Below are 19280 nucleotides of genomic sequence, written 5' to 3' on the forward strand. Positions count from 1 at the left end.
AAGTGTAACTGAGAAAAAAGTCATAAATTCCCTTTGTGAATACCGAAAGTTGTAAAGGTGGATTTTTGACTCAGTTTACCTTTGTGAATAAAGCCCTGAATTCCTAAGTGCCAGTCCAACCTAGTTAGGACAGGAACCCTAGGAAATGATGGGCTGCACTGAGGAATTCATTCAAAAATAGCAATAATTTGGGTTAATAACTTACGCTCAAGCTCTTTCTAGTTTTGCACACTGACTTTAGCAGTTTCTCACGGTATCCTATGTTTGTTTGGGGTATAGAACCAGTTCTATATAATTATACATTGGTATTTCTGTAAGTCAAACCAAATACTTATGATTGTTACAATGTTATCTTTGCACCCATGGACTTAATGATATCGGGGTCCTGTTAACAGTGCAGAAAAATTAAGAGGGATACCAGGTGAAGTCTTGAGAATCACCTGAGTACTGAGGAATTACTGAGCAATTCTAGTAATTCTAAAATGATCTTCCTACTAATTCTTAATTCTTCTTTGAATATTCTTCCAGAGAATTTAATTGTTTTCAATATCGAAAATCTCAGGGGGAAATATGAAGATGACATAATTCTTGATGGGCTGATAGCAGAGTTACCGGCACAATCAGGAATGACTGGCCTCTTAAAATAATGGCCTCTTTTGGTCTATTTTTTTGTCTAGGTCTTTATCCCTCTGCTTCTGAACGGCGTATGAGAAAAAATGTTCGATGGGGAATTCGGTACTCTGTGCTTGAAAGACATCAGTGCCTTGCAGCATAGCACCGTCTTTATGCATTTCTTCAACAAAGCCCCTTTGGTTGTTTGTTTTATCGGGGGATTCTTTGTCCAGTTCTGCAGTTAACCCATGCAGCTCATTCTGTTGAAATTCTATCCTACAAATGTTGAATGATATTCTACTTTCTTTGTAGAACATATTGGAGATATCTGCACAGTCGTACCTACTCCACTTTTTGAAATTATTCTTAGAATACCGGAGCAAATTCTTTATTAAAATTGATTTGCTTTTAGGGTGACATATATGAGGGTAAACAAATGTTAAAAAGCAAGAAATTCTGTATTCCATAATGATTCGTTTTATAGACCATGCATGTAGATTGTGTGGTATCCTAGTTTAGCATCAAACAGCGATCTTAATAGCAGTGCCTGCCATGACTGTATCCACGTAACCCACATTGTATCCCCCTCCCTTTGACCAATTCACATATCGCTTTGCTGGTATTGGTGCCTGATGTTCAAAAAATCAAGATCTCCTTAGGATTTTTTGGGGATGTCGGCAGACTGTATAAGATTCGCGGTTTCCTTTTCCAACTGAATCCAATAAGTGGTTTTCTGAAGCGCAATAAGTGTGACCTTGGAGTAGGAAGGTAATGTACCTGAAGTCTAAACAGCAGTGTCGAAAGGAAATTAGTGTTTCAGGGCTTATATTCTTCATAGCTGTTATAGGTACGGATGGCACTATTTTCCGTTATTCCCAATCACTGTATTTTGTTTGGAAAACGTGCCTGTGAACATAGTATGGATGGATCCGGTAATGCACGCTCCAGATATTTGACTGATATCTTGGACCATTTGAATGGGGACATTCCTTTTAGTCTGATAGCTTCCACTGGGTTTATAGCATTGATGAGTACTCATTTTTGTTGTTCTTATAAAGCTTCTGTTCTGTCAAGAGGGATGACTCGCTGAACGATATTAACACAATGTGGCCCAACATACATAATCAAAGTTTCTTTGCTCAAAATGCAATTTTGCTATGTGTCAGTTTTCCCTTATTTAGGTAGCTACTGGTTCAATGGAGAGTGCAAATAGTAGTGAAGAGAAGAAGGAGCTTTGTCAAATTTTGTCAGATCAGTAGATATTGATATACAGTTTCAAATTGGTTTTCCATGAACCAGCTTCTGAAGAGTGTGTCAAAGTCTTTTGCTACTTTTCCGAGCTCTATAAAGCTCTGGCTCACCCTTTGAACGCTTTCTTGTCATAGCAATAGTATGCATTAACTCTTTTGCCTTTTTAATTAGGTGCAGCATGTATTGAATCTTGCCACGGAGTTGCTTATATCTAACAAGCCCTAAAGGTCTGTACCCTTAAGTTGGGTGAAGAGTTTATCAACCCTATTAGCTAGCATTTTAATAAGTAAGCTGGGATCTATGTTTTTGGTGCTATCTCTCCTTATTATTTTAATTTCTGGTTAATTTATCGAGTTTGCAGATCATCCATTTCAGTCACTATCATTGAGTGTGTGGTTTCACTGAATCTGTGAAAAGAATTAAACAAAGTGTTTTGTTGCTCTGTGATGAAATTCTGGAACGTCTCATAACAAAGTAGCCTATGAAGACCTCTGCTCTTGTAGCCTTGTTACATTTCAATGTATGGATCTCTTGCCTGCCCTCCTCCAGTGGGGCTCAAATGTCAAATTTCATGTCCATCATAAAAAAAAATCCACATGGGAAATTGCCAGTCATATCTACATTATTGCATTCTGGTCAAAATTGCTTCTTCTGAGCAAATTGCTAGGAGAATAATCTTGAAGAAGGTGTATTTTGTTGTTGAGAATCTGATCAGTGATTATTTAAGTATCTTGTTTCTAGCTCTTTTGGAATTTATTCTAAGTGGAACAAGGGGGAAAACTGCAGTTTCACAAGTGGTTACATTAATCTGTATGAACCCCCTTTGTCTCATTTGGGTGGAACTGTTCCTATTGCAGCAACCAAGACTGATTTGCATATGGCTGAGTCTCATCTAAGGGGGCATGGTGGGCACAAAAACAATGGACTGTAATGTGGCCCGAGTAATTACCAGTGACTGAGATTAATTCAAGCATTCTACCCCTCATGGTTTTGTTTACTTCAATGATAGTTACAGCATGCTCATTTTGGAGTGCTGGCTACAATGGGGGCAATGATTTAGCTTACACTTAGTATTGATGAAGTGTACATGTACAACCCCAAATGTGCTCAAACTACTGCAGTCATATTATTATCAAATCATGTTCTTTTCATAGACATCCATTTGTTGGATAACCTGGAGGGAAGGGGGAAGTCCAGACACATATGAAGCACAGACGTGCCTGCGGCACTCCCATGCTGTGTGTAGCTTGGTCTGTCGTTTCAGTACTAATCTGTTTAAGTGTGGCTCCTTGTAATTTGTATTGTAATTGTGAATGCATTTATATAGCACTTATTACCCCTGATGTGGCATTGAAAAGGTTTATACCAAAGCTAATGGTTAGTCCAGTGTTATTGGTACTGTGTTTGGGGAAGATGCTACCATTTTGTCCTCTGACATGCCATAAGAAGAGCATTTTGTTTTCAATTTGATCATAGCCTTTCTTAACTTGTATTTGTTCTGACAGCCAGATGATAATGTTTTCTGGGCTATTAATTTTCTTGATTTATCTTGTTTAGGAGGAGGTTTTCAGCTGCCACAGGCATCTTTGAGTCATATCTTACTCCAGGACCATCTTGACTTCACACCATAAGTGTTTTTTAGGACGAGCATTCGAGACCTCTTGTATATACTTTAGTATATACTTATATGTGTATGTACTTTGTGGGCTCTGGAGATCAGCCCTAGGACTTGTCTGCTTCCGCTTAGGGACTTTTTTTTCTGTTCAACTGCCTCTATTTAACTGTCTTGATAGAAAACGACCAGTAGAGGTCAGTAAAATACCAGAATTGCTTTCTGCTGAGGGACTTTATTTTTTTCCTGGCACCTGCCTTTATTTAACTTTCTTGATAGAAAACGACCAGCAGAGGTCAGTAAAATACCAGAATCATTTTAGCATTCTCTAAATTCCAGTCTATAGAAATTGTCTTCCACAAGCACGCGTAGACAATAAGAATTTTTTCAAATCTTGCATTTTCAGTGATATGACCACCAAAGGCCCTGATTTTATATTAAAACCAGAGCTTTGGACTATACCATTTCCAGCTGAAAGCCAATATTTCTCTCCATGTGTTCCCATACCTGACCTGTCACGCAGTGTGGTGCTTACTTTCCCTCCAAGTTAAAGAACAGTAGATGTTTCAACACCCAGGCTAATGTGCTGCATAGCTAAATACATATAAGGTCCCAAAGGTGAGACCAATTGCATTGCAAATGCTTGTTTAAAGCTGAATTCCATTTGTCATGATCTGCAAAGCACAACTGTGCGCAGTGCTGTCACTTAATTCACTTTCCATTAGATGCAGTCTCTGAAGCCGAAGATAACTATACTTAGGCAGTACTTATGAATGTTGTGGCGAAACAAACATTCACACAAGCACGCGCACACACACACTTTAAGGATGCATATGTATATGAGTTTCTTTCTAATAGTCAGTTATCACCAACAAACAAACTATATCTGACATACCCACCTTTTCCACTTGCACTGATCCACTCGCTGTAGGCCAGAATGAAAGACAAGGTTGTGGGGGGTATTTGGGAAAGCGCACTGTACCCCTTTTTTTCCTGTGTTTAAGACAGACATCCAACAGTATAAAGGAATGAGATGAGATGAGGTGTGAGTACAAGGACCACTATTGGGTAAAATGTATGGTTAAAAAACATTACATTCCTTTTCATTTTATGTTTGACACAATCCTATTTTATCAGCAAGCATCCAAGTCACATATAATTGTGTACCTTGGGTAGTCGACAAATAGAGAAGACCTCATGTATTAAAAGAAATATGTAAAACTCCATCAACTTTTCTAAAATAAAGGTGTGGGCCTGAGACCACAGGATGGATCCTCTGCCTATGTCGGGAAACGACCTTTACATGGCAGTGATTACACCGCGATGCCATTACAACGCGGTTGTTACAACGACCGTGTTGTTAGCATGCAATGCCATTAATACGCAAGTCATTATATCAACTTGCAGTAGATGGCGCGCTAACATCAGGAATAGTATAGTTTACTATTCCAACACCTTCCCTACTGTTGTGTAGGCTGGAGTTGGAATAGTAAATTATATATTTCTAATGTCAACGCGCCATCTACTGCAAGTCGATGTAATGACTTGCGTAGTAATGACATTGCATGGTAACAACACGGTTGTTGTAACAACCGTGTTGTAATGCCACGCAATGTAATGACTTGTGTAGTAACGAGTCATATTCGCCTATGTCTCCCTTTCCTAATATGACACCAGGCTAGGCTTACAGTCCATCCTCGACCCCATGACTCCTCATCACCCAAGGAAGCTTCAAATGGCAGAAGTTAGAGGCAGATTCTTGGGGATCACTCTGAATGATCTGAACAAATGAGAGCTGACTCAACCACGTTCTTTTCAGAAAACAATAAAAGTGAATCTCTTCAAACTTGCCTACATCTGATTTCTACACAGGATAGTAGAGGTCATGACTGGAAAACATCAGGTGAGGTTTCCCCTCAGTGCTCTGAATCCAACTCACTCCCTGAACAACCAAAGAAGACTTTCTTTCTAGGCTTCGACTGCTCTGAAGTAACAGAACGGGGACACGTTGTGCTATACCAAACTCCCAATAAAACAAGTTAAAACATTATTATGGCTTATACCCTTGCTTGAAACGCCCACTTCTCCAGTGCAAATAACTAACTTATTTGCAAATGTTGCATTTATGTCTGTCTTACCTCCCATGTTTTAGTTCGTATGAACAAATTTGTATTTGCAATTGTTTTTCAGCCAGCCTCTGATAAACTAGGCCTTAACTATTTGTTTTACGATTGTTTCTCCCTTTGCAACCTGTTCTTATGGGGACGGGTCTCCCCGTTCCCTCCCTCGACCTCCACCTCACACCACCTCTTGCGTCATTTCCCTCAGCAGATGGCCTGGGAATCTCCTGTGTCTGCTTGAAAGACCCAGCTTAAGTGTTTTTTTGATCTTTTAGAGCCGAACTCTCGCCCTCTGTCATAATAGTTTGGAATCCACTTTTGTCATAAAACAAACACCCGTTTCTTGAACACTGAAAGCACTTGGTAGAAAAGTAGGAAGCTGAGATTTGTTTGATTTAAGACGCAGACTAAACACAACTGCCACCCTACGCAATCCCAGCACATTCCCCTCTGTACTCAGGATGGCCGTGCGGGCCTCTTTGATCAGGGCGGCTTCTTTTTTCGAGATTTTTTAAACGTAATGCTGCAGGTTTGCTTTTGGTGCATTGATCTAAGATGAAAACAGAAGCACGTTCGTCCGCTAACTCCCTCCTCGGTTTACTTTCTGTCATTCGGTTCAAACGTCTGGTAGATGTTAAACAGTGTTAGCACAGAGTAAAAGAAAGCTTTCTGTGTTACTTCAATACACACACAAATAGATGTCAACAAAAAAAACAAGCATTAGAAATTCAATCGGGCTCGGATTTATTTGAGTTTGAGCTAATGGCATTGTAAATGGCAATGTCTTTTCGCCATGTGTTATGGAGTGTGTGCATGTGGTGTGTAGTGGAATTATGTGGGTTGGATTGTAATTTTACCAATAGTGGCATGCTGTGCTTTAGATGAATATGTTTAAAAGTAAAGTGTACCATACTGCGATTGCTACAATAGTTAATTGTGGATGCGTTAACAATTGATGCGTGCACTGATGGCTGGTGGTGTGCGACTCACTGTCACTCACTGTCACTCACTGTCACTCTACACTCACTGTCACTCTGCACTCACTGTCACTCTGCACTCACTCTACACTCACTGTCACTCAGCACTCACTGTAACTCTGCACTCACTGTCCCTCTGCACTCACTGTCACTCTGCACTCACTGTCACTCTGCACTCACTGTCACTCTGCACACACTGTCACTCTGCACACACTGTCACGCTGCACTCACTGTCACGCTGCACTCACTGTCACGCTGCACTCACTGTCACTCTGCACTCACTGTCACTCTGCACTCAATGTCACTCTGCACTCACTGTCACTCTGCACTCACTGCCACTCTGCACTCACTGTCTCTGCACTCACTGTCACTCACTGTCACTCTGCACTCACTGACACTCTGCACTCATTGTCACTCTGCACTCACTGTCACTCTGCACTCAATGTCACTCTGCACTTACTGTCACTCTGCACTCACTGTCACTCTGCACTCACTGTCACTCTGCACTCACTGTCACTCTGCACACACTGTCACGCTGCACTCACTGTCACGCTGCACTCACTGTCACTCTGCACTCACTGTCACTCTGCACTCACTGTCACTCTGCACTCACTGTCACTCTGCACTCACTCTGCACTCACTGTCACTCTGCACTCACTGTCACTCTGCACTCACTGTCACACTGCACTCACTGTCACTCTGCACTCACTGTCACTCTGCAATCACTGTCACTCTGCACTCACTCTACACTCACTGTCACTCATTGTCACTCTGCACTCACTGTCACTCTGCACTCACTGTCACTCTGCACTCACTGTCACTCTGCACTATAAACGCATTACAGTGAGTGATACAGCTGTGCAGATGATAAGTACAGTGAAAACTCCGCCTCCACCCGACACCTTGCATGAAAAGCTGGTGCCCTCGCGCTCTGCTCTTATGTATTTTTTGCATTGCCATTTGTGTAGCGCACAATCTGCCGTTGACTTGGCATCGCAGCGCCTGGCACGCGTTATACTGTGCTACCCTCTTTAGCGCAGCGCTACGTGGAGCAAAGGGTGACTTTTGAGCGCTTTACGCAGGAGAAGACAGAAAACGAAACAAAAACATCAATTTACAATCTTAAAAACAATTACTAGTCGAAGCCTATAGGGACAGCTTCCTATATCGCGGATGGGCACTTTACATAGAATACGCTATAAACGCATTACAGTGAGTGATACAGCTGTGCAGATGATAAGTACAGTGAAAACTCCGTCTCCACCCGACACCTTGCATGAAAAGCTGGTGCCCTCGCGCTCTGCTCTTATGTATTTTTTGATTTGCCATTTGTGTAGCGCACAATCTGCCGTTGACTTGGCATTGCACAGTCCTGCCAAGTATCACACATCACGTGTGACACTAACGCATTTCGGTGCAGTGTTCTGCATCATCGCACTGAAATGCTTTGTCACACATTTTAAATGCCACTGAAACAGCCAGGCTACCGCACTGGTGCTAGCATGCTGCCTCTGCTGTACCAGACTTGCCTCAAGCAGCTGTGGCAGTGTGGCTCATAAATAGTTAAATTCTCGTTCTCCCCAGCTCAGGCCAAGTGAGTCACTGAGAGTGCTGGCGGCAGTGCTACAATGTTACCTTTGCGGCCTCAGCCGCCGGCCAGCCTAGCTCCATTAATTAATTAATTCCCGGCCCGACCGCGGTGCCGCACGCCAGGCTGTCGACCAAACTCACTGACTCTACCGATTAAACACCCGGGGAGGGGCCATGACATGTGTGCCAGTGGGGCCATTACTCCGTTACCACAGTTACCCTGTGCTGCTCACCGCCGTGGCCGCTGGACGACCGTGTAGTTAGTCAGGCTTGACTGACAAGACCCGCGTTACCTTTACACTCTTTGCCGGGGCCGCAGTAAGTGACTACTATTGGGGGGAACGTCGGGGTTCACACCGTGGGACAGGGGAGAAAGGGTTTCAAGAAGTTTGAACTGTCAATCCCTGCAAAACGTCATTAACATTATCCTCCACGTTGCCTTCACGCAACAATCATTGCGGTGAATGGGCAGTCGATGACGTTTTCCTATGGGTTTCAGTGACTCGCGCTCTGCCTTTTGCAAACTTCAGCACAAACAATCTCCCTACGTCCCGTGCCTGGAGCACCTAATTTAGAAATACACACATTGCCACCTCGGAAATTAGCTTTGCTAATTGCCATCATGTCATCGGTTAACCTTCCCACTGAGCGCCTCCGGAACAAACAAAAGTTTCAGCATCAAAAGGATTTTAAATAGCTTGCTGTTTACCCGCTGCACGCTTTTATTATTACTTATTTCAGCACAACAGCTTTTTCACATCCCCCAACCAGTATCTAGTTCCACTTGACCGATATTACATTGGGTATTAAGTTGGCTTTATTCAGAGCTGCTTCCGTTACCGTACCCTGTACTCTAGTATCCCTGCAGTAAAGCAGCGTGTCTCTGCTTCAACAGTGAAACGTTAATGCACATTACTAAAATGTAACAGAGTCGGGGTGTGGGTGAGTGTGCCGTGCTAGTGGACTAGCACTACATGCAATTTGCCGGACTATAGCGCCATGGGCGTCGCTGTGCGCCGAATACAACAACGATCTCTCCAGCACGGGGCGTCCAGCCCAGTTTAACAGTACGACCTGATTGCAAGGGGCACTAGATTATTGTCCTTCAATATCTGGTGCTTTGAAGCAGCTTTAAAATCATCTTTTTCTCATTGTTGAAGTGGGTTACATTATGGTATTTTTATGTTTCCCTCTTCTTCATTGATTTATTTTGCTGGTGAGAAAGTGTCACTCATGGTCATTGAAATGTCACTCAAAATTACTAAAAAATTATGAAAATGTCACACATACCTATCGTCCACGTTGCCTTCATGCAACAATCATTGCCGTGAATGGGCAGTCGATGACGTTTTCCTATGGGTTTCAGTGACTCGCCCTCTGCCTTTTGCAAACTTCAGCACGAACAATTTCCCTACGTCCCGTGCCTGGAGCACCTAATTTAGAAATACACACATTGCCACCTCGGAAATTAGCTTTGCTAATTGCCATCATGTCATCGGTTAACCTTCCCACTGAGCGCCTCCGGAACAAACTAAAGTTTCAGCATCAAAAGAATTTTAAATAACTTGCTGTTTACCCGCTGCACGCTTTTATTATTACTTATTTCAGCACAACAGCTTTTTCACATCCCCCAACCAGTATCTACTTCCACTTGACCGATATTACATTGGGTATTAAGTTGGCTTTATTCAGAGCTGCTTCTGTTACCGTACCCTGTACTCTAGTATCCCTGCAGTAAAGCAGCGTGTCTCTGCTTCAACAGTGAAACGTTAATGCACATTACTAAAATGTAACAGAGTCGGGGTGTGGGTGAGTGTGCCGTGCACGGGCCTGGGCGCGCCTAACAAAAAGACATTACACGCTGCAGACGAACGCGCGCCTGATACATGCAATGCAATGCTGAATGGTGAACGCGCTCCCACCATCTGGATTGCATTTGGAGGAGCACCCTGACAGCTCCTAATTAAAATTAATGGACTGCCGTGCGCGTAACCACACAGAAAATGCCAACAATGGCGGACGAAAATTACATATAGCCTATCCCGTCAAGGCTACTAAAAAGACAGCACAGCGAAGACAAATCACTATGCAGATGCCATAAAAAAAGCTCGCACACTAAGGAATGTTTCTGGCCCGAGCCCTAAAGAAACTTTTTTTTTTTTTTCTTTAACAATAGGAGCTCGGAGCTCCGCCCCACTTCGTGGTGACGTAGGCCGAGCCCTAAAAACAATAAGGCTCGCGCAGCCTAGAATGTGCTGTTTGCAGCTGTCTTTTAAAATATAGTGGGCTAAATATTTTGGAGTGTAAAAGATAATGAAACATCACAAACTTGGTTCCCGATTGATGCAATTTTCCTGTAAAAATGAAGTATGGGGACTGAAGTCAGTCTTCATCCAAGACATTAAGAGACCTTAAAAAGTTCAATATGGTTGTAAAGTCCCCACATAAAGAACGGTAGAAGTTTTTTTCAAAAAACCTCTTGCAAAACCCATTTGGCCTATTCTTACCCCTACACAAACATTTCGGTTTTAGAATCACACGCCTATAAGAGCCCAAACTATCTACTATCCAAATAGTTATATCTCTGCTGCTTGCTTGAGAGACATTCCCTGGAACGAATGCTAACAGAATAATGGGAAACAAGAATCTAGTTCTCCCTATATTTTAGGGAACTGCCCCTCTAGCCCCCATATTAGGGCCAACGAGACAACGACCCCACCCCTTATGCAAAATCCATAGCCTCATGAACTACCCACCTGCTCCAAAATCTAGCCTCAAGCTGTTTTCAACGGAGCAGTCTTATCCATATCCAGTTAATTCCTGTCCACACAAACTGGAAAAAACATTTTAGGGGTCTCCAACCTTTCTTAGAGTGGGAGCTACTTCTGATCACTGAAAATCTTACTGAGCTACTGCACAACAAAATTATTTGAAAACAGTACAGAACTTAAACATCACCACTCGAGTATCCCTAGTTATGCTCCGGTGAGTATACAGCAGTGTCACTATAGATGTACCAGAAAAGGCTTATCTGTGGGGTCCCAAATGACCATTTACTGAAATGAAATAAAATACCAGCATTTGTAAAGTGCACAGCTACCTTCGGAGAGGTGTCTCGGCGCTGGGGGCCATCGGGAAGATTAATCGAGCTATTGCCCAGAGTCACATGGTGCTGGGCTAACCTGCCGCCGGTACTGGGGATCGAACCGTGAACCCAGTGATCCGGAGTCAGGCACCCTGGCCGCTGCGCCACACATCTGGTTTATGAATCACGTCTGCGAGGTGAGTGTGTCTTAGGGGTTTGTGGTCTCACTGTCATGCAGCACATAGGATGCCCCTGCTCTCAATTGTGAGAGCCAGGTCTCTGAACATTTTCACTTTATGGGTAATTGTCTTGAGGTCTATTGATTGATGTCCACAAATGAGCAAATTAAAACATTATGTTTAACATATAGCCGCAATCCTTAAATAGTACCACTTATTACAATCCATTTTAAAAGGTGTGTGTTGCCATCATAGCTCTTTACAAGTAAATATATATATGTAGTCACCTCACATCTAATACTAGTCAGTAAGCAATGCTATATAAATTATTAAATGGAGATATTTCTCTAAGAAAGCTAAGCACACCTCAAGAAAAGAGGGAAGAGGTGAAAGGAAGAAAGAAATGAAAGAGAGAATAATGGGGAAAGGAAGGAAGGGACAGAAATGGAGAGGAAGCAGAAGAAATGACTAAGGTACAATATGATGACTGAAAATGAAAAAAGGGACTAGCAAAGAAAGGAAGGAGGGGAGAAGGGAGTTAAAAGAAATGAAGAAAAGAAAAGAAGCTGATAAAAGAAATGAAGAAAGATCAGTAAAAAGATAAAGAAAGAAATCTGAAGAAATCAAAAAAAAGGAAGAAGTAGAAAAGGGAAGACTGAAACAGAAAAAAGAGAAATTACCAAAGTGGGAATAAACGAAAGAAAATAGAATGGAAAGAAAGAAAAAGCAGCAGAAAATGAAAAAAAAGAAAGAGAAAGAAGCAGAATGGAAGAAACATGATCAAAAAAGAAAAATGAATGATAAGAAGAAAGAATGAAAGCAAGAAGTAAAAGAAAGAAAGGAACGTTGTGCAAAAAGAAAAAACAGAATGCAGTGCATGAAAGACAAGGAAGCAACAAAGAAAGCAATTAAGGGGTCAATTCTGATGTCGTACGGTAGGGCTCTGAATCTGTTTGAGTTTGCCGAATACGATCTGGAGCTCTTGTTTCCGACCGAATCGGACACACTTCCGAACGAGCAAGTACGATGTCTGGAAACCAGTTGGGCTGTCCGAATCAGTACTGAAACGCATTCGGAGAGGTTGCGTCTTTCGCGGCCGAATCGTACAGCTCTATTGGCTCGGTTTCCGAACGAGCGAGTGCGATGATCGATTCGGACAGCCGTTCTGAATTAGTTTCTCTGGAATGAATCAGCTGCTGGAATCTGTCTTTGGGGGCCCATAGCAGGCCCCCCTTCACCCAGGGCCTTCCGAATCAGTCCTGCGGGGTTACCCAGGAGACCCCACTTTCCAACAATGCACAGTGTGGCAGGCACCATGGGGGTGCCCGCCACAGGGGTGCACGATTTTACCCAACCACCCTTTTCTTCAGTGGGAGCCTGTGTTCTCGTTCGGAACACAGGCTCCCATTGAAGTCAATGGGAGCCTGACCGAATTGTATCTGGAAGCATCTGGATACATCGTACTCGCTCGGTCGGACTCCCCTGATCCGAGTTGTCCAGAAAGCATTCCGGAACCGATTCGGTCTGAATAATTTCCAAATGAGATAGGAATTGGGCCCTAAGAAAAGAAAGTAGAAAAAGAACAAATGAGTAAGAAAAAAAGTAAAATGTAAAAAAGTTAAAGTATAAAAAAGGAGCAAAAAAAAAGAAACCACAGAAAGACGAGAAAGAAAAATAATAATAATTAGCAAGAAAGAAAAAAAAGGAGAAAAATGAAAAAGAAGAGAAAGAAGGAAAAGCAGAGGGAGACGAAGAAAAAGAAAGACACGAAAAATGATGGAAAAAGGAGAAAGAGGCAAACCAAGAAAGAGGGTACAAAAAAATGATGATGAAGGAAAGGTATAGAGCACAACACACAACAAACAATGTAGAATTCAAAAGAGCAAAGGATATGGAGTATAGAAAGAAAAGAGAAAAAGAAAATAAAGAATAATTTCAGAAGAGGGTGCCCTGCTCTAAGATTTTCCAAGGCCTCACCGAAAAGGATGCAATATTTAAAAGTGCTGACTTAGCAGAATGGCAGCTACATATTCTCAATTCATCTAATAGACAATTATGTGTGAGCAACTCAGAGGCATGCTGCAAGCTACTAGTAGATTACAATCAACCATTTGGAGACACCTACCTTAGACAAATACCCACCCTTCAATTCACACCTACACCCACATACTCAGTGTTCTGATGCTTGTTGAAATCATGGGTGTCAATTCACCAAAATGCCAAGGGTAGCAAAAGTTACATCACAAACAGTTTGACATCAGTTACATTACAGGAAGTGATATTGTTACACTCCTGATCCTGACTTTTTCCAGGAAGGAGTTGGATTGTATCACAAAGTAACGCAAAGTTGAGCGATGCCCTACTTTGCATTATTTTGTATCAAGGGGATTTTCCATGGATGGTACATGGGAGTTCCCATGCAACCACCCAAGGGTTTTGATGCAAATCCTTATCTACAAACATTGGTAGACAGGACTTTGCACCAAAATCTTATACCTCCACAAGACAGGCTCAACAAGGTGAAATCTTTTAATTCTTTTTCGTTTTTCAAACTTTGCATGTGCACTGTATTGTACAACACACATTCAATGAGAGAAATGCCTTAAAGCATAGAGTTTGCATTGGAAGGGACTCCTTCCAGTACAAAACCAATGCTTCAGAGAATACATACACCCTGTACTCTGGCACAAGGTTATGTGGTTGGCACATGGATGCCAAAGGTGCACCAGGGTACTGGGGAAGAACAAATATGCCATATCTTATTAGATATGGCATATTTTTTGATTCGCTCTCTGATGCAATACTGTGCAGGAACTTTGGTCTGGTGTTGCCTTGTGTCAAAGAATAGTAAATCTCACACGGACGTTTCTCTCCCAGAATACTTCCCGTTAGAGGAGAGGCTCCTACTTGACCCTATTTCAGAGAAACCCACCTCTACCATCTATCGCAAGCTCATTAACAACATGCCTGACCCTCTGGTGTCCCTGCGCGCAAGATGGGAGGGTGACATTGGTAGCCTGGAGGATGAGGATTGGCAAGATGCCTTGCAAAGCCCCCGCAAAATTGCGATTCGAATCAGGTTCCGCCTAGTGCAACTTAAAACCCGCATGTCCACCTGTTCTCGTGGGAGAGAAGCCTGTCACTCCTATGTGTGAGTGGGATGCCAGGGGGAGGGTACCTTCTTCTACATACTGTGGAAATGTCCATACATAGTGCCCTTCTGGACTAGTGTTGCACAAACAATGGCGACAGTGGTGGGGTCACCGATACCGGTGGATCCAAGGTGGGTATTGCTAATGTTTAAAGGTGCCACGGATTGGTCCAGGTACAACGAGATTTAGCTTGCGATGGCTGCAGGGGTGGCTAAACGGAATGTAGCCAGTAACTGGGGGTCGCAGGCGCCCCCACAGTGGGACCAGTCGCTAAGGGACCTGGACTGGTGCCAGAGGGCGGAGGAAACAATATATAAATCCAGAGGTTGTATTAAGAAATGGAGGAGGGTTTAGGGGGCTTGGCGCAGGTATCGGGACGTGCAAGGTGGGGTGGGATAGGGGGGATTGTTGTTGCTACCGGCCCTTGTAGCTACAGATTCTGTCCTCGAATGTACAATGTAATGAGGTTATTCTGTAAGCCATTGGAACACTGCCGTGTTTTGTATGAGACCTTGAGCAATGGTAATAAAAAGATGTTTAAGAAAAAGAATAGTAAATCTGTCCCTCAATCTCACACAATCTCCCTCACTACCAGTCACTTGACTCTCATTCTCTTCACTCACACACACTTGTTTACACATACAGACACATTTTCTCACTCACATGCATGCTCTTTCCCACCTAAACACATTCTCACCCGCAAGCACGCATACAACATTCATTTAGAACCATTTTACTTACCACAGCTGCCACCACAGGTCCTTAGCGGGCACCATTTTTTATTGCACCAATAGTGAATAATGGCTGAACGTGTACGGGGAAATATTGCGATCTTTAGATAAGCAGTAACTTCATGTTCTTAGAACCATTCGAGAATAGGCAGGATAAATAATGCAAACACTGAAAAGGAGATTCTGAAAATTCTGCTGTTGATATCTTCATCCCATATGATGGAGAAACTATTGCCTCAGTGTGTTGTAAGCCAGATCATTGCTTTCTGGAAGGTATCCGCATCTGTGTTAAGGGTGCACTGGATACACACCCACTAGCCTGGCTACACTAGTCACTCCTTTCAGCCACCTACAACCTCACTCGTGGCAACTGATGTTTGGGATGTTTCAGGTCTACTCATTCAGGCCTCATGACCTTCAGGTATGCTACATGCTAGAGCTGCTGCAGAAAAGACTCACCTGTCTTAGGCCCCCCTGTGGAGCCATGTTTGGAGTGTGAGGAAGTGGAAGAGGGGAGGAAGCCAGGTGTTAGTGGTAACTGAGTGCCCGGTGGATGGTAAAACTTAAGGAGTTTGGTGAGTATTTAGCGGAATTTGTGGGACTACTAGTGTGGGGGCATAGGTTCAGTGGAATTGGTAATGTGGTGCATATAGATGCTGGTAATGCATTATTAGGACTAGGTGACATAAGGTGCACAGAGGCTACTAGAGTGGGGCTAGCACAGGCCCATCTGATGAGCAGAGAGGCTGGTTATGTGGGTCTGTCACTGACAGACGAGCCACGCCTACCCGAATTCAGAGACCTTATGGTAGGCTTGCAATATGGCTGAATCCCCGATAGAATCAAGTTAATAATGCACTACTCATAGCCTAAGTAAGCTTGAAGCAAACAGGTGTCCCTGACCCCCAGGGTACCTCTGCGATTGGATGGAAATCTCATTGATTTTTTTTTGGGTGAAAACTGTGTTTATTGACAGATTACACAGAAATCACAGAGCTCTGTACCCCAGAGGTATCAGCCAGACATAGCTATATATATAGAACAATGCAATCCATCTTGACTTTTACATTTGGAACAATGAGAACAATATAATCATTGCTAGTAACGATCCTCCCTCCCTCCCCCCCACTCGAGCCTGAAATATAGGCTTCTCCATCCCCATACAAAAATCTAGTCCCCTCTTCCACGCTACAAGTGACGGGGCCCTCGGGTCCTTCCACGCCCTCGCAATGTCCCGTTTGACAACCGTGAGTCCTAGCAACAATAAATATCTCTTATAAAGGTTGCCCCCCACTCCATCTAACACATGCAATAGTCCCAGTCGTGGTGTACGCGGGAGCACCCAGCCAAGCGCCTCATCCAGTCCATTCCATACTCCACTCCAGAACCTGTCTAAGCGTCCACAACTCCACACCGTATGGAAGAAAGTGCCCTCCTCACATCCACACCTAGTACATTCTGGGGACGCAATGAGGCCCGCCCGCCACAGCCGCCGCAGAGTAAAATATACCCTATGCAGGTATTTGAACTGGATTATTTTTAGGCGGACCGAAATGGCCGCGCCCCTGGGACCTGCCAGTGCCTCATTCCAATCCTCCTCCTCCAACGCCCCAACGTCTGCCTCCCAGGTCTCTTTTCATTTCTGCACATCCGAGGAACAGTGTATGACTAGGGATTGGTATATGCGTGATATTTTTTTATTCTCGATGTCCCCCATGAAAACCCGGGCCTCCAACGGGCTAAATTCGGGAAGAGAGGTCAACCCCTCTAGGTAGGGGGCCAGAGCGTGTCGATATTGTAGATAGCGGAAGAATTGAGTGCGGGGCATATCATATTCCGTTCTTAGATCCTGAAACGACTTGAGCGTCGTCCCCGTCATGACATCTCCCAATTTAGAAATTCCAATGTAGTCCAACCCCGCAAATCCTGGAAGGGCCGCCAGATCGGGCAAACGACCATTATGCCAAAGCAGAGTTTCTTCAGTCAGAGTTTGCCACCATCCCATCCGCCGCAGGGCTCGCCTCCAAACCTCAAAGACAACCTGCGTCACCAGCGGTAGTGCCTTGCGCCGACTTGCCGCGTACAACAGTGTGTGCAGCGTGTGGGGCTCCATCAGGAACCGCTCCAGTGCATAGGCCGGGTCGCCCCACTCCCCATACCACCACTCATTCAAGACTAAGAGAGGCGACGCTTGGTAGTAGGAGAGGACATGAGAAGTCGCCAAACCCCCACAGAACGTTGACCGAAAGCACGTGCGCAGCGCTACCCGAACCGAACCACCCACCCACAGAAATTGTCCCAGAACTGAATCTACTTGTTTAAACCAGGAAGGCGAGATAGAATATGGATGATTTTGCAGCTGGTAAAGCAGGCGGGGCAGGGCCACCATTTTAAATATGGCCGATCTACCATAAATGGTCAGTGGCATGCGGGTCCATGTTCTGATATCCGTCCGGGTTCTTTCCCAGACCGGCACCACATTTTGTTCCCATGAGACAGCAGGAATCTCGGACAAGAACACCCCTAGATATTGAATGCCCCCAACTGCACTCTGGAGCTTCGATGCCCAGTCTCCAACTGCCGGGCCACTCCCCAACACCCAAAGTGTAGATTTGCGCGGGTTTATATATAGGCCCGAAGTCTCGCCAAAGATTTGGAGGATGCGAAGGAGACTGGGCCCGACCTGTCAAGATCCGTTAAAAAGAACAGAACGTCGTCCGCATATAGCGCAATACGATCTGACAGGCCTCGCTCCCACTCGAAACCCCTCATCTGTGCATCCACACGGACCCATGCCGCTAATGGCTCCATGGCCAAGGCAAAGAGGTAGGGCGAGAGGGGGCAGCCCTCCCTGGTGCCCCTCCCTATGGCAAAACGCGAGGACGACGCCCCCGCTACCCTAACAGAAGCCATCAAGTCTGTATTTAGCAACCTCACATAGGACATGAATACAGGCCCCAGATTCAGCCGCGGCAGGAGCGAGAACAGGTATGTCCAACTGAGCTAATCAAATGCCCTGTCCATATCGGCCAGGAAAAGCGCCGCCTGTATCCCGGTGGATCGGATCGGATCGCCGCTACCGCGACATGGGCCCACCTGATATTGTGCCTTGTCGCCCATTGGGGCATAAAGCCCGCCTGATCAGGGTGTATGAGTTCAGTGATATACGGCAATAAGCTATTGGCCAACGCCTTGGCCAAGACTTTGGCCTCAACATTTAAGAGGGAGATTGGGCGGTACGAGGCATACTGCTCAGGGGCCGACCGGGTTTGTGAAACACCACCACCTCCGCATGTCTCCAGTCTGGGATGACATTGATTTTTACGCACAATCACCATCACACAGATCAGAACATCCCATCTCTGATAAAAGATGAAAACTTACCAAGCCTCTATGGGTACTGGGTTGAAGAGAATTTGCAGTCCCCAGTAAAATGTATTGAGGTTGTAGATGTGTCGTTGAGAGGAGGAAAGAAGCAATGGCGTGCCAGATGTTCAACTTCCGAATGGGAGGAGTTGGAATGCTTGAATTTGGGCTGTAGGGTTAGCGGAATGGTTGCTGGAACACAAGGATCAGATTGAAATAATGTTCTGCCCTGACCTGGGAGGGCAGCACTGCTAGCTGAAGGCATGCTGCTGGACGTTTCGGTGTTTCCGAGATCGATTCTTTGAGAGCTTCAGTTGGGTAACAATAGCATCTTTTATATGCAGAACTAAGAAACAGAAGAAGAGAGGTATCTAGTTATATAAACAATCATATTATTATTACTTTTGCTGTATAAAGGGAAGTAGAAGTGGGGTGAACCAGGCAGAATGCCAGTGCCTGGAGAACTGTGGGCAAGTGTGGTATTTAGGGTAAAAAAAATACCTAGGGAGTTCAGTTTGCTCTATGTTTACATTTCTTTATAGAAATTGTTCCTTTTCAAGTGTGTGGTTCCCAAACGTTTTAGTTCGATGCTATAAGGTAGTAGT

At 44.2% G+C, this 19280-nt stretch overlaps 1 protein-coding gene across 1 annotated transcript in view; it reads left to right on the top strand.

Moving 5' to 3' along the window:
- Positions 1-19280, top strand: part of TRPC1 (transient receptor potential cation channel subfamily C member 1) — a 391431-nt gene that overhangs the window by 284355 nt on the left and 87796 nt on the right. The window lies entirely within an intron of this gene.

The sequence above is a fragment of the Lissotriton helveticus genome, chromosome 11, assembly GCF_964261635.1.
Source record: "Lissotriton helveticus chromosome 11, aLisHel1.1, whole genome shotgun sequence".
Classification (NCBI taxonomy): Eukaryota; Metazoa; Chordata; class Amphibia; order Caudata; family Salamandridae; genus Lissotriton; species Lissotriton helveticus.